The 17,061-nt window shown below is 41.3% G+C and overlaps 1 long non-coding RNA gene across 1 annotated transcript in view; it reads left to right on the top strand.

Moving 5' to 3' along the window:
• The window catches only part of LOC142070985 (uncharacterized), a 63,722-nt gene that overhangs the window by 28,898 nt on the left and 17,763 nt on the right, over window positions 1–17,061 (top strand). The window contains exons 2-3 of the long non-coding RNA XR_012666940.1: window positions 3,628–3,771; window positions 3,913–4,360. This is a non-coding gene — a long non-coding RNA (uncharacterized LOC142070985). The remainder of the gene's footprint in view (window positions 1–3,627; window positions 3,772–3,912; window positions 4,361–17,061) is intronic.

The following is a 17,061-nucleotide window of genomic DNA, read 5'->3' as shown; positions in this document are numbered from 1 at the left end:
AGTCTCTACGTAAAAGAATAAATGGACACAAATCAGATGTCAAGAATTATAACATTCATAAACCAGTCGGAGAACACTTCAATCTCTCTGGTCACGCAATCACAGACATGAAGGTCGCTATCTTAAAACAAAAAAACTTCAAATCCAGACTCCAGCGAGAAACTGCTGAATTGGAATTCATTTGCAAATTGGATACTATTAATTTAGGCTTAAATAGAGACTGGGAGTGGCTAAGTCATTATGCAAGGTAGCCTGTTTCCTCTTGTTTTTTCCTACCCCCCCCCCCCCCAGATGTTCTGGTTTAACTTGGATTTAAACTTGGAGAGTGGTCAGTTTAGATGAGCTATTACCAGCAGGAGAGTGAGTTTGTGTGTGTATGGGGGTGGGGGGGATGTGAGAAAACCTGGATTTATGCAGGAAATAGCCCGACTTGATTATGTAAAGAGTTGTCACTTTGGATGGGCTAGCACCAGCAGGAGAGTGAATTTGTGAGGGGGGGGGGTGGAGGGTGAGAAAACCTGGATTTGTGCTGGAAATGGCCCACCTGTTGATCACTTTAGATAAGCTATTACCAGCAGGACAGTGGGGTGGGAGGAGGTATTGTTTCATATTCTCTGTGTATATATAAAGTCTGCTGCAGTTTCCACGGTATGCATCTGATGAAGTGAGCTGTAGCTCACGAAAGCTCATGCTCAAATAAATTGGTTAGTCTCTAAGGTGCCACAAGTACTCCTTTTCTTTTTGCAAATACAGACTAACACGGCTGTGCCTCTGAAACCAATCAATAAATAGTGTTTTCATATAGAACATGGTCAACACTGTTTCACTGCTGTGACTCAGCCTAAAACGTAAGAAAAGTTCAGCAAAACATTTCAACAAAAGAAGGGCCAATAATTGGAAAGTAGCAAACTTTGCTCAAAACATTTACAAATTTGAAAACAGCTGTATGAAGGTTGGCAGAATCTTTATAAAAATAATTTATTATCCCAGTTAGTAAAGTAGTATCTTAGTGTTACAAATGAAAGAGGTAAGAGCACTGAACAATGTAGAGGAAATCATGATGGATTAAGTAGCAAAGAGGAAATCACTAGGCAACTGTAGGTCACTAATCATTTCTAAGAAGTTTGTTATCATCACCAACACTAATCCTTAAGTGAAATGCAAAGGAAACCATACATTTGTCGTGCAATGTAATTATAAAGTTTGTTATCTGGTAGGGATGCCAGACAGCTGAGAGTGAATGATGATATCATTATCTTTTATTCTAAAATGTCAGCAGTCTGTTGACACTCCTTAGTACAAGTGTTGAGAAAGATGAGATTCAGTCTTCAGGCTTACATTTTTATCAAATGTTGAAAACAGAGAAGCTGGATTTTCCTTGCTTTACTACATTTGAAAAATCTTTTGTGTGATAGCATAGGAAGGGCCACATTGTTACTGTCCTTATGCAAGGGCCAGGGGTAACTTTTGACCTGTATTGTGTGGCCATATGAAATTTCCTTCAAATGTTTGTAAAAGACACTGACACATAGACTGACTAGTCACAATGCTACCTGAGGCACAATTGCTCCTCCCACGGGAGGGAAGACATGGAGCCGCACCAATCCATATTTAGAGTAATACCAAATATATATATGTATATAACCCTTAAAACAGGTGCAGTTGCACCAAGTACAAGATACCCACATCAAATTAAATACTTCTTTTCATGTTCCAACTTAATATACAACACCTCCAAACATACATACTCACATACACAAACAATATATGGAGGACATATTACCACTGGAAAGTGAAATGTCAAAAATCTACTATGGTGGTTGAATAATTTAGAATTGTGGATTGCAGTATCATATAAAATTCACTTCATACCCACTTTCTTCTTTATGCTTTTCTGGAACATATCTGGAGTAATGGAATAGGTATATCAAGATTCCATGAAATTAATGATAGGCCAGAAAATAGTATATGAAGAAAAATTAGCAGTGACTCATAAAAATTATGGTAATTAGGGCAACACAAGCACTGCCTTCCTGGCCTCTGCAGGCCTTGCTTGATAAGCCCTGTTGGATGAGGAGACCAACTTATTGTATCTAGTGGGAAAAAAATGCCTCCCATGGAATCCTTAATATGTATGGTGTCCACTCATTTCTCACTGACAGTCATTAACAAGATGACCACTAATTCAATGAGTGCTGGATTGAGTCTCATGTCCTGCAACAGTTGTATTCGTGGTTGATTGAGAAGTGTTACCAGACTTCAAAAGGGAGATGAGAAGCACCTAACAAAGAAAAGAGGCCTCATGGTCCCATACTGGTGTTGGAAATAATTGAAATATCAATGTGCAACATGGGTAACCAAGGGAGGAATGACAAATAAAATAAAATAGACACACTATTTAAGGAAGAAAGAACAGATTTTATTGCTGTTAGAATCATACACAGAAAAAGTTCCCTCAAACTACTTATAAATTAGGAGCACAGAACATAAAGCTTCACTGGCATCTTAATCAGAATTTAGCAAGAAGTTTTCCTTTAGTCTAGGTCTACCTGGACTTCTTTTCTTTAGAGTAGCTCATGAATTTCAACATCTAACATTTCCCTTTTAGAGGTGGAATTTCAATCAGAGGTGAGATTTCATAAGGTCCACTCTTAGTCATTAGATGGGCTGTAAATGGTGGTGAAGGCTATTGTGACAAGGTCAGGTCAGATGGCTACAGGAGAGTGATAGAAGGTAGATATACTAGCCCCAGATTAAGCAGGTCCCTTTTCCCTGAGTAAGATAGTGGGCTGTTCCAGAACAATCAGGAAGTTGCTGGAACCAATTAAGGCAGGCTAATTAGGACACCTGGAGCCAATTAAGAAGCTACCAGCATCAATTGGGACAGGCAGGGTAATCAGGGCAACTGGTTTTAAAAGGACCTCACTTCAGTTAGTGAGGTGCGTGCGAGGAGCTGGGAGCAAGAGGCGTGCAAAAAGCTGAGAGTGAGTAGGCGTACTGCTGGAGGACTGAGAAGTACAAGCGTTATCAGACATCAGGAGGATGGTCCTGTGGTGAGGACAAAGAAGGTGTTGGGAGGAGGCCATGGGGAAGTAGCCCAGGGAGTTGTAGCTGTTACACAGCTGACACTATAGACAGCTGCAATCCACAGGGCCCTGGGCTGGAAATGGGAGTAGAGGACGGGCCCATGTTCCCCCCATCCCCTCAACTTCCTATTTGATATGAGGTGTTTTCTGGACTGTGCGTCCCACCAGAGGGGAAGGTCTCTGGCCTGTCCCCTGACCCATTGGGTGGGCCAGCAGAGACTGCAGGGATTGTTCTCCTCCTTTTCCCCATTCTGGCCAGCGATGAGGTTAGCCAAGTGAACGGCAGGTTTGTGCCACTAACAAAAGGAGCCAAACTGAGGACTGCCGTGAACCTCTGAGGTGAGCAAATCCTCCAGAAAGCTCAGAACCCACCAAGGCAGAGGAGGAACTTTATCACACTATACATTGGTATAAACTGGTGAAATTTGCATGCTGTGTGGGGAGATTAAAGGTGGAGTTTATAGAAGGAGAAACAGCCAATGGGATAGATTAAGAAGTTGCAAAATAAAACAGGCTCCTCCTGATTTTCTCTCTGTGACAGGGTATACAAACCCTGCACCAGTCAGGAAGAGGCAAAGCAGCTGCTCTGGCCAGGCAGTCCTAGAACACCACAAAGCTGAAAAACTCAAGGAGGAGGAGCTCAAAAGAGGAGCATACCAGCTCAGTGAGGCAGCAGACTGTAGAGGTGAGCTAATTTACATTCAGAACTCCTGAGGCCTAACGCCCTACTGTAGCATACCCAAAACCCCAAAGGGGATAGACTTGGGATCTGTAGAAGGTCTGATACTTTATCTTTGATTTCCATTCTTTTGCTGTCTTTATTCAGTGGAAAAGAGGGGAAAAGTAGGAAGTGATCCATGGAGGCAGCAGTATAGCACTTTGGTAGTGCAGAACGTAGCTGTCTACTCTGGACCCTGGATCGGAACCTAGGAGAGGGTGGGCTCAGGTTCCCCTTCCAACTCCTAAGGGGTGCGAAAGGCAGAAGCAGATCCCTGAAACAGAGAGTCGAAGGAAGAGAGGGTCCTGAAGCCTGAAGAAGATCCAGAGACCTCAACACAGAGGGAGACCCAGAGACCCTCGCCTAACTCAGAAGGCTACTCTGTGGTTGGGGTCTTTATAGACCACAAAAAGGGTGGATATAAAACACTCGATCCGACTGGAGGATTGAGTCACAGAAGGACCAGATCACAGCAGGACTAGAGCGGCTGGTACCAGGGGTGCTAGGAGAGCATAGGACCTGCCACACTCTGCCTGGCCATTAGGTGGTAGCTATGGTAAGTGAACCCCCTCTACCTGCCCTTCTGCCCTGCCCTTCTACCTTTACAGTATGTAAATTGCAGCAGTTGATATCCACTGACATGTGCAACACTTCTACCGCTGAATGGTCCCACAGTGTTTACTTTTGACATAATCAGTGCCACTTCATATGAATATACATCACAAGGAAATGGAAAACTTTCAAAGTGTGTGTATATATATGTGTGTGTATATATGTATATATCAATCCTATGGGGAGCCTGGCACTTTCAAGTCCTTCCAAACCCTCAGCAGGGGAGGGCGTGTCCTTGGACAAAAGGTTATATCCATTTGTTGAATCCAAACGAAGGCTCTGAGTCTGTTTAAACTCACTCTTTATACTCCAAAAGCGTTGGTCTCCTGAAAACAGGTAAGGGTATGTGCATAACCATTCTGGGGATATTTGCATTCATCATCCCCTAGTGAGCCAGCAACACACACAAATACATAAAACATGTATTGATGCAAAGGGCTACGAATATTCTATGGGCTCGTATCGCCTGGCCCATCTCAGTTTAATGGTCATGCTTTCAAGGCTGGTTCAAATATTCAGATAACATTCATAACTGTGACATTACCCAGGGTTAGGAGGCACCTCATCACCACTTCTCCTTACTGTGAGGATGTCTTGTCTGCGCCAGCTGTGGATCAGTTCCTTGAAACCACCAGGTTCTGGCAACACAAGCACTGCCTTCCAGGCCTCCGCAGGCCTTGCTTTCTCTGTACAGGTTAGCAATAGACCCACACCAACCCTTGAATACTCCAATCATTTCCTGTATTGTCCAGTCCCTTATCCACTGAACACTCACAGAATTAGCAGGCCTGCCATTTCCAAATGAACTGTACACCACACCACAGCTTACTAGTTATACCTCAGATATACCTGCTGAACACACTGCACTTAGATATATTTATAGTGAAAACAAGATTAAGTTGATCATCAAGGAACAAAGATTCAAGAAATAGTGAGTAACAATATTGGAAAGAAACCGTTACGTATAAAACAAAATCAACATGCTTTCTAGAGACTAAATTTAACAAACAAGTCAGTCCCCTAACTCCTAAAGAAAGCTTACTCCAATTTCTTTCCCCAGAATTTTCAACCAGATTGGTTGAGATACCTTCTCATAGGATCAAGCCCGCTGACAGCTTGCCTCACAGGGCAAGGGGCTCATCTGTACCTCACCCATAATGTTTTAAAAGTTCATTGTCTTGCCCCTAGACAGGATAATTCCTGCTGTTTACCTCTTCCTGTTAATTTCCTCACTTTGAAGATTTCACAATCCTTCAGTAGTACTCAGCTCAGGCTTGTGTGTGGAGGCCCATTGTGAACTACACAACTAATTTATATGTAAACAGACAGATAGATAAACAATTTTTGTCTGAAAGAAAACCTACTTTTCACCCTTGCTTTTGACCAGTCCCTAGACACAGACTTAGAGAACATAATATTCTGTCTGTGTGTGTGTGTGTTTATAACTCTTTACATAACATTTGTACATGCATTTCCCAATTACATTGATGACCACTGTGACACAGACTTTCATTAGAGACCTCACATGACACTCTTGGTGAACTAGAATGTACATATCAAATCCATGGGATTCCCAAACCCTTATGTAAATTGGCATCAAGAGGTCCCTGGGTCACAATAACATTAAATACAATAATCTCAGAATAGGCCTGTGTTCATCATATCTGTAACCTATATATCCTTAGGAGGATGTTAAGACATATGTATTAAAATTTCAAAATTATATAAAAGGCAAGAGAGTATATGCATGCTTTACAAAGTGAGGGTATTTTAGCAGCTCTCCATTTTTTTTTCTCGATTGAAAGAATTAACTTTTATTAACTGAAGCATATGAGACTTTAAAATGTCCACATCATTTTCCTTTGAAAGTAGCCATGTGAAGCTTGTTCATCTGGGGATTTCTCACCTAATATTTTTCAGTGATCTCATATAACTTTTAACCTGCCACTCAAAAAAACATTTTTACAACCTTAAGATATAATTCTCCTCACTGATACACATTGCAAACTCTTTATTTGCAGTATGGATGGCTGATGCATATTCTGTGCATGGAACTCTCACTGATGTCAAAGAAAGTTTCATGCATGGAAGTGGAGCAGAATAAGTGAGTGAGATCCTCTCTGCAGATGACAAGGGAGAAATTTGCCTTTGTCCTCAAATGAAATTGCTGCTACTCTGTCCACCCAACCAAAAAAAAAAGTATAATTTATTGTGGCAGCCAAAGAAAGAAAGATAGTTCTGATAAAGATGAAAAGATTGTGTCATTTAAGATGACTATTCTCTTCCTAACATGTATCTATTGTTTAGTTTTCTGAAAGAATGAAAAATGTATCCAAGGGATTATTTGAATTTAAAATTGAATTTGCCATCGAAAAAGAAACTCATGTATGTAGGTTTCAGAGTAACAGCTGTGTTACTATGTATTTGCAAAAAGAAAAGGAGTACTTGTGGCACCTTAGAGACTAACCAATTTATTTGAGCATAAGCTTTCGTGAGCTACAGCTCACTTCATCGGATGCATACTGTGGAAAGTGTAGAAGATCTTTTTATATACACACAAAGCATGAAAAAATACCTCCTCCCACCCCACTCTCCTGCTGGTAATAGCTTATCTAAAGTGATCACTCTCCTTACAATGTGTATGATAATCAAGTTGGGCCATTTCCAGCACAAATCCAGGTTTTCTCACACACACCCAAACCCACTCTCCTGCTGGTAATAGCTTATCTAAAGTGACCACTCTCCTTACAATGTGTATGATAATCAAGGCGGGCCATTTCCAACACAAATCCAGGGTTTAACAAGAATGTCTGTGGGGGAGGGTAGGAAAAAACAAGGGGAAATAGGTTACCTTGCATAATGACTTAGCCACTCCCAGTCTCTATTCAAGCCTAAGTTAATTGTATCCAATTTGCAAATGAATTCCAATTCAACAGTTTCTCGCTGGAGTCTGGATTTCAAGTTTTTTTGTTGTAATATAGCAACTTTCATGTCAGTAATCACGTGACCACAGAGATTGAAGTGTTCTCCGACTGGTTTATGAATGTTATAATTCTTGACATCTGATTTGTGTCCATTTATTCTTTTACGTAGAGACTGTCCAGTTTGACCAAAGCGGAAGCGTTGTTCTAAGTCAGCCATAAAAATGTTGGCATACTGTGGGGCCATGCGGGTACCCATAGCAGTGCCGCTGATCTGAAGGTATACATTGTCCCCAAATGTAAAATAGTTATGTGTAAGGACAAAGTCACAAAGTTCAGCTACCAGGTTAGCCGTGACATTATCGGGGATAGTGTTCTTGACGGCTTGTAGTCCATCTTTGTGTGGAATGTTGGTGTAGAGGGCTTCTACATCCATAGTGGCCAGGATGGTGTTATCAGGAAGATCACCGATGGATTGTAGTTTCCTCAGGAAGTCAGTGGTGTTTCGAAGGTAGCTGGGAGTGCTGGTAGCGTAGGGCCTGAGGAGGGAGTCTACATAGCCAAACAATCCTGCTGTCAGGGTGCCAATGCCTGAGATGATGGGGCGCCCAGGATTTCCAGGTTTATGGATCTTGGGTAGTAGATAGAATATCCCAGGTCGGGGTTCCAGGGGTGTGTCTGTGCGGATTTGATCTTGTGCTTTTTCAGGGAGTTTCTTGAGCAAATGCTGTAGTTTCTTCTGGTAACTCTCAGTGGGATCAGAGGGTAATGGCTTGTAGAAAGTGGTGTTGGAGAGCTGCCGAGCAGCCTCTTGTTCATATTCCGACCTATTCATGATGACAACAGCACCTCCTTTGTCAGCCTTTTTGATTATGATGTCAGAGTTGTTTCTGAGGCTGTGGATGGCATTGTGTTCCGCACGGCTGAGGTTATGGGGCAAGTGATGCTGCTTTTCCACAATTTCAGCCCGTGCACGTCAGCGGAAGCACTCTATGTAGAAGTCCAGTCTGCTGTTTCGACCTTCAGGAGGAGTCCACCTAGAATCCTTCTTTTTGTAGTGTTGGTAGGGAGGTCTCTCTGGATTAGTATGTTGTTCAGAGCTATGTTGGAAGTATTCCTTGAGTCGGAGACGTCGAAAATAGGATTCTAGGTCACCACAGAACTGTATCATGTTCGTGGGGGTGGAGGGGCAGAAGGAGAGGCCCCGAGATAGGACAGCTGCTTCTGCTGGGCTGAGAGTATAGTTGGATAGGTTAACAATATTGCTGGGTGGGTTGAGGGAACCATTGCTGTGGCCCCTTGTGGCATGTAGTAGTTTAGAAAGTTTAGTGTCCTTTTTCTTTTGTAGAGAAGTGTGTGTTGTAAATGGCTTGTCTAGTTTTAGTAAAGTCGAGCCACGAGGAAGTTTGTGTGGAAGGTTGTTTTTTTTATGAGAGTATCCATTTTTGAGAGCTCATTCTTAATCTTTCCCTGTTTGCTGAAGATGATGTTGATCAGGTGATTCCGCAGTTTCTTTGAGAGCGTGTGGCACAAGCTGTCAGCATAGTCTGTGACTTCCTGAGGAAACTACAATCCATCGGTGATCTTCCTGATAACACCATCCTGGCCACTATGGATGTAGAAGCCCTCTACACCAACATTCTACACAAAGATGGACTACAAGCCGTCAAGAACACTATCCCCGATAATGTCACAGCTAACCTGGTAGCTGAACTTTGTGACTTTGTCCTTACCCATAACTATTTTACATTTGGGGACAATGTATACCTTCAGATCAGCGGCACTGCTATGGGTACCCGCATGGCCCCACAGTATGCCAACATTTTTATGGCTGAGTTAGAACAACGCTTCCTCAGCTCTCGTCCCCTAACGTCCCTACTCTACTTGCGCTATATTGATGACATCTTCATCATCTGGACCCATGGAAAAGAAGCCCTTGAGGAATTCCACCATGATTTCAACAATTACCATCCCACCATCAAACTCAGCCTGGTCCAGTCCACACAAGAGATCCACTTCCTGGACACTACAGTGCTAATAAACGATGGTCACATAAACACCACCTGTCAAGGTTCCTCCCCCACTCTGAACTCTAGGGTACAGATGTGGGGACCTGCATGAAAAACCTCCTAAGCTTATCTTTACCAGCTTAGGTCAAAACTTCCCCAAGGTACAAAATATTACACCCGTTATCCTTGGAATGGCCGCTACCACCACCAAACTAATACTGGTTACTGGGGAAGAGCTGTTTGGACGCGTCTTTCCCCCCAAAATACTTCCCCAAAACCTTGCACCCCACTTCCTGGACAAGGTTTGGTAAAAAGCCTCACCAATTTGCCTAGGTGACTACAGACCCAGACCCTTGGATCTTAAGAACAATGAACAATCCTCCCAACACTTGCACCCCCCCTTTCCTGGGAAATGTTGGATAAAAAGCCTCACCAATTTGCATAGGTGACCACAGACCCAAACCCTTAGATCTGAGAACAATGAAAAAGCATTCAGTTTTTTACAAGAAGACTTTTAATAAAAAATAGAAGTAAATAGAAATAAAGAAATCCCCCCTGTAAAATCAGGATGGTAGATATCTTACAGGGTAATTAGATTCCAAAACATAGAGAACCCCTCTAGGCAAAACCTTAAGTTACACAAAAGATACACAGACAGAAATAGTTATTCTATTCAGCACAATTCTTTTCTCAGCCATTCAAAGAAATCATAATCTAACACATACCTAGCTAGATTACTTACTAAAAGTTCTAAGACTCCATTCCTGTTCTGTCTCTGGCAAGAGCAGCATACAGACAGACACAGACCCTTTGTTTCTCTCCCTCTTCCCAGCTTTTGAAAGTATCTTGTCTCCTCATTGGTCATTTTGGTCAGGTGCCAGCGAGGTTACCTTTAGCTTCTTAACCCTTTACAGGTGAGAGGAGCTTTCCCCTGGCCAGGAGGGATTTCAAAGGGGTTTACCCTTCCCTTTATATTTATGACACCACCCTATACCGGAAACCTACCGACCGCTATTCCTACCTACATGCCTCCAGCTTTCACCCTGACCACACCACACAGTCCATTGTCTACAGCCAAGCTCTGAGATACAATCACATTTGCTCCAACCCCTCAGACAGAGACAAACACCTACAAGATCTCTATCAAGCATTCTTACAACTACAATACCCACCTGCGGAAGTGAAGAAACAGATTGATGGAGCCAGAAGAGTTCCCAGAAGTCACCTACTACAGGACAGGCCTAACAAAGAAAATAACAGAACGCCACTAGCTGTCACCTTCAGCCCCCAACTAAAACCCCTCCAACGCATTATTAAGGATCTACAACCTATGCTGAAGGATGACCCAACACTCTCACAAATCTTGGGAGACAGGCCAGTCCTTGCCTACAGACAGCCCCACAACCTGAAGCAAATACTCACCAACAACCACATACCACACAACAGAACCACTAACCCAGGAACCTATCCTTGCAACAAAGCCCGTTGCCAACTGTGCCCTCATATCTATTCAGGGGACACCATCACAGGGCCTAATAACATCAGCCACACTATCAGAGGCTCGTTCATCTTCACATCCACCAATGTGATATATGCCATCATGTGCCAGCAATGCCCCTCTGCCATGTACATTGGTCAAACTGGACAGTCTCTACGTAAAAGAATAAATGGACACAAATCAGATGTGAAGAATTATAACATTCATAAACCAGTCGGAAAACACTTCAATCTCTCTGGTCACGCGATTATAGACATGAAAGTTGCTATATTACAACAAAAAAACTTGAAATCCAGACTCCAGCGAGAAACTGTTGAATTGGAATTCATTTGCAAATTGGATACAATTAACTTAGGCTTGAATAGAGACTGGGAGTGGCTAAGTCATTATGCAAGGTAACCTATTTCCCCTTGTTTTTTCCTACCCTCCCCCCCTCAGACGTTCTTGTTAAACCCTGGATTTGTGCTGGAAATGGCCCACCTTGATTATCATACACATTGTAAGGAGAGTGGTCACTTTAGATAAGCTATTACCAGCAGGAGAGTGGGTTTGGGTGTGTGTGTGTGTGTGTGTGTGTGAGAAAACCTGGATTTGTGCTGGAAATGGCCCAACTTGATTATCATACACATTGTAAGGAGAGTGATCACTTTAGATAAGCTATTACCAGCAGGAGAGTGGGGTGGGAGGAGGTATTTTTTCATGCTTTGTGTGTATATAAAAAGATCTTCTACACTTTTCACAGTATGCATCCAATGAAGTGAGCTGTAGCTCACGAAAGCTTATGCTCAAATAAATTGGTTAGTGTCTAAGATGCCACAAGTACTCCTTTTCTTTTCATGTATGTAGGTTGATTTCTGACGCAAAGACCTACTCTATAATTTTTAAAAATAAAGCAAGATGGTAGAAAATTAAGAAAAGGTTATTTATAAAAGTTGCATGTGCTTTGTGGTTAATCTCAGTGAGAATTAAGTCTAACCTTCAGATTTAGAGTGTCCGTTTGCTGATGCATTCATGATCAACATTATAAGATGTTCAAGCCCATCTAGGGCATGATTGGAATATTTCTGTTTTGAGATAAGCGTACTCCAAAGGGATTATTAAATATTAGGTGTTTCTGAGTACACTAATCACCCTGCAATATAACAATCTGATTCTAACCACACCTCCTAGCGTAACTTTACTGACTTCATAGAAAGTATTTCTGCTTCTTGTGTGCAGGAAAGAATCAGGATTTTGTGTATGTGTGTGCAGTAAGGAATATTAACTTGGCACACTAGGCTGCTGAACAGCAATTTTAGCTGAGCTCTGTGGTTCATACAAATTAATTTATCTTTAGAGAATGTTTGCCAGCCAGTCAATTCTCCCTAATTCCAAGAAGCTTCTCTATTAAGGAATGAGAATTTAGGGTCCCCATGTTCTGTTGAGATATTGCTGTGTGTTGGAGCTATTAAATTTGATAGTCTTTTACATTTTTGTAGTAGAACTTAATGTTTGTGGGGAATCTTGGGAGTCTACTCAATTTTCTCTTGTTATATCATCTAGTCCTACAAATGAGTGAAATATAAGACCCTGCTAGGTCATCTAGTTCATTTCCCATTTCAAGAGTTCTCCCTGTAGTATTGTTATGGGTTGGGCATAATTGCTTCCTTTTGTTGAAGATAAATGTAAAGAAACCATTGTAAAGAATTGGCTGATATAAAAACAGTAGCACCGAAAACACAGGCATGTGAAAAAACTTAAGTAGAAACTGAACCTTGTGGTCTAAAGGGTTTGAAATGGAGGGGCTAGGTTTGGATTGGTGGAATTGTGTGTGTGGGTTGGGGAGCCAGCTGAAAGACATGGATCTGTGAGCAAGGACACTGTCTCCCATTGTTTACTCCGTTTGTGTTCAGAGAAACAGGACACCACACCCAGGCGGTGTGTGGGTTACATATTTCCCCTACCTGAGGAAGCACGTCCCAAGCTTCAGAGACTTCCCAGCTGAAATCCCAGATGAGCCCCCACTTGTAACACTGACAGACCCTGGTCTTTGGCGGGTGGGTTTGAACCTGGGACCTCTGGAGCTCAGTGCATGAGCCTCTACAGCATGAGCTAAAAGCCAACTGGCTGTTAGCTAAGGCTGTAGAGCAGACTCAGTTTATATCTCTCTCTAGGTGGTCTCGGTGACACTAGCTGGGACAGAACACCACACCTTGGAGGTGTGTGGGTTGCACACACACGCTACATCTGGGGGCCTAAACACAACAAAAATTATCCTTCAAATAGGATGCAGTTATGGCCCTATGGCTAGAGAGGGATTACGAATATAGTATGTGCAGCATTCACTTTTTATATTGCTCAGGGTATATACTCAAAGACTCTTTCTTCTTTTTAAAAGGCAAATGCCCCTCATAAAATTAATATTACACTGAGACACAATTCATGACAACTCAGTAAATTTTTCTAATGGGCCTATCTGCTTTAAAAAAATGTTCTAAGTCGAGTTACAGTTAAAGCCTCAATCCTGTAAACACTGAAGCCTATGATTGGCTTTAAATATACAAGTGGTCTCATTCCCTAGAATGGAGCTAGTCACCTGCTTAAAGTTAAGCACCTCATAAGTGTTTCCAGCATTAGGGCCTTATTCATAAGAGGTGGGGGAAGAAACAGGGTCTTTGTTCTTTGCTATATTACCACCCATTTACAAAGGAAACCCTTGTTACTCTCCACACATCAAACTGCTATCTTCCTCATTCAGGAGCTCTTCTTTTTAACGTAGTGCCTCAAATACGTTTTAAATCAATTAACTCTAATTATAAAAACCTCACGACAATTAATGAAATATATTGTCTGCATTCAATACTCAGAGAAAGTTCAATCAATTATATTTTAGTATTTTACTTCTGTCATAATTAAAAGTTAAATATTCATAAATCCCCAAAGCACCAAAAAATCCCCACCCCGTTACCAAACCAACTCTAATTGCGAGCATCTAAATAAAGGCAATCATGCCACTTAGTATACCATACAAAATGCCTCATTAATTAACTAACTAATTGAGCTAGAAATAAATGAATTTATATGAGAGGAAGAAAAATAAAGTTGAAGGGCCTGATTCTGGATTCTCTCAGTAGAGGAAAATCAAGCCCACAGAGAGAGCAGAACTTACTACTCCTCAGTAGTATAGTTGCATCTGGAACCCAACAAAACAATTCAGGGAAGGAAAAAATAGTAATAGTTAATGTTTGTAATCAAGTGAGCTTAACCTGATGGTGACTAGGACTTAGACTGTGACTAAATAGGGTCATCTATTTGTGTGGAGGTGACTTGATCCAGATGGTCTGGTTTTACTGAGTTTAGTTCCCATTTTTTTCAGCTAAAATATTAAATAACTGATTCTTCATGAAAGAGGGGGGGAAAGCTGTTGTTTTTAATATCTGATCTCTGAAAGTATAGTGATCCTTTAGTTACATCAAAATAGAGGTGGAATGGTCTATGTAGGTATGATCTATATAGCTTTCGTAGTCTCTATTGTCTTTCATAGTCTTCTTTGTCCTAGATATACAATGCATACAAAGATAAGGACCTAGTCAACAAACACGTATGCACATATGCAACTTCACACATGTGAACAGCCCCACTAACTACAAAGTTAAACACAAACACACACACACATGTTTGCAGAATCAGGGTCTAAACAGTCACAACTTAAATTAGATTCTGGAATAGAATTACATTGTATGAGATGCATTCCATGTTGAAATCTGTGGCTACAAAATAAACAGGTTTGCGTGTATTTTGAAGCAAAAAAAACTGGTTAAAAATAATACTGTTAATCACTCCATACTCTAATTACTGAGGCTGCTCAGTGGTGGAATATATCTCTAAGGTGCCAGTAGTGTACAAGTGCACCATGACTTGGAGGCCAACACATTAGGTACTTCAGCAGCTAGGCCTTATAGATGGAAGGCCTGGTGGGTCCCAATAAACACTCAGACATATTGCTAAATGTTAGCATATTTTACTAGATCTGGCAGGAAAGGAAAGGTTGCAGACACCCTCAGTAGAAAGGCGTAAACATGTACAGGTCAAAGGGAGCAATAGGGGTAAAAGTTTGGGCCCCTGGAGCAGTCCAATCAAGGGTTATGTCTCTTCAGGACTAATGCCTGGGGTGCCCTCTCCAGTCCAGTCTCTATTCTAAGCAAATAGGTACTTCCAAACCAGGCTCAGTTAGGGTTTCTCACTGGGGCCCCTCTGCACTGGATCTCTGCCCAGCCACTGCTACTCCCCCATAAGTCCCATGCAGACCAGCACCCAACTGAAATGTTGGCCAGTCACAGCCTGTTCCAAACAGAGCTCTGTGCAAAGTTCTTCTCTATAGTTCCTCATGGTTAGCCATGTGGTTGTTGCTTCCCAACAGAGTCCAGCCGCTTCTCAGTTCAGGACCCTTCTCCTTACGTCACCTGGGGAAAGAGAAGAGCACTGGGGAGGGAGCTGTTGGGACATGTAGTCCTTGCTTAGCAGATTCATCACAATACTTTTATTTGCTGAACTGAAGGTTTTCTGCTTTCAGCATGAATCCTATCAGTTAAAGACTCCAGGTCTGATTCACCATTACATTGTGCCAGTTTTATGCTGGAGTAATTCTGTTGATTTCAAAGGAGTTATACCAGTATAAACTGGAGCAGGCTACAGTGAATTAGACCCATCTGTTATATTTTAATACAAACCCATACTACTTCAACCAGATCAATACAGTTCCTGCAACGTTATTGGATTTTTTGCTCCACAGCACATCTTGTCTACAGTTGAAGTATGAGTTGATCATTCCCTTTTAACTACACTGAATCTTGTTCTAATGTCTTGTGGTTTCACTTGCGGTGTGTGACTTCTTTATTCCTGTCATTTTTCAAAAACACACAGAAGCTACATTTTAGAGAGCTGGTCAGAGAAACTTCCATGGAAACATATTCCATTGGAATATGGAAACAAAATGTTGTGATCAACCCAAAATTATTTCTTTTCAGAATTTTCTTTTGTGGAGGATTTCAAAAATTTCAGTTTTCACTCCAGTCTTGGACAAAGCCAGATATCCAAATCCTTCATGAAATGGAACTTCTGTCCATCACTCAGCTCTACTAAAGTTTGATTTCCTTTAGTTTTGAGCTAATGTTGAGTGGATATATTATTCCATTTTTGCAAGAACCAAATTATTGGAAATCTCTTTACATGAATGAACCCCAAATAATCTTGAGAAATCTCTAAGCTTTGTCTTTATTGAGTTAGAGAAAGGGAGTTTTTACACACACACATATCTATATATATATTTTCAGAATGTGTTTATTAAAAACATTATATATTTCCTATTATTTTCTGTTTACTTCTCAAACATTTTCCAATTAAGGACCAAGAATACTTGTAGTATTCTTGACAAGTAGGATTTGGACCCTTGACATTTTTCTTGTTTATAAAGAGTCATGCCTATCTATGGTGCTATAAAACAAATCAGCAATATATAATGCTATTTAGTTGAAAGATGGCACAAGCTGATGTTATGTCAATTCTATGGCTGTCGATTAATTGCAGTTAACTCATGCAATTAACACAAAAAATTAATCATGATTAAAAAATTAATCACAATTAATCTCACTGTTACATAAGAACATAAGAATGGCCAAACTGGGTTAGACCAACAGTCTATCAAGCCCAGTATCCTGTCCTCTGACAATGGCAGGTGCCCCAAAGGGAATGAACAGACAGGTTATCATCAAGTAATCCATGCCCTGTCACCCAATCCCAGCTTCTGACAAACAGAGGCTAGGGACACCATTCTTGCCCATCCTGGCTAATAGCCATTGATGGACCTATCTTCCATGAATCTATCTAGCTCCCTTTTGAACCCCATTACAGTCTTGGCCTTCACAACATCCTCTGGCAAGGAGTTCCACAGGTTGACAGTGTGTTGCATGAAAAAATACTTCCTTGTGTTTGTTTTAAACCTGCTACCTATTGATATCATTTGGTGGCACCTTGTTCTTGTATTATGAGCAGGAGTAAATAACACTTCCCTATTTACTTTCTGTATACCACTCATAATTTTATAGACCTCTATCATATCCGCCATTAATTGCCTCTTTTCCAAGCTGAAAAGTCCCAATATCTCCTCATACTGAAGCCATTCTATACCCCTAATCATTTTTGTTGCCCTTTTCTGAACCTTTTCAAATTCTATTATATC

Source organism: Caretta caretta, chromosome 2 (assembly GCF_965140235.1).
Source record: "Caretta caretta isolate rCarCar2 chromosome 2, rCarCar1.hap1, whole genome shotgun sequence".
NCBI lineage: Eukaryota > Metazoa > Chordata > Testudines > Cheloniidae > Caretta > Caretta caretta.
The sequence above is the reverse complement of the archived record's forward strand: the minus strand, read 5'-3'. Positions and strand labels throughout refer to the sequence as shown.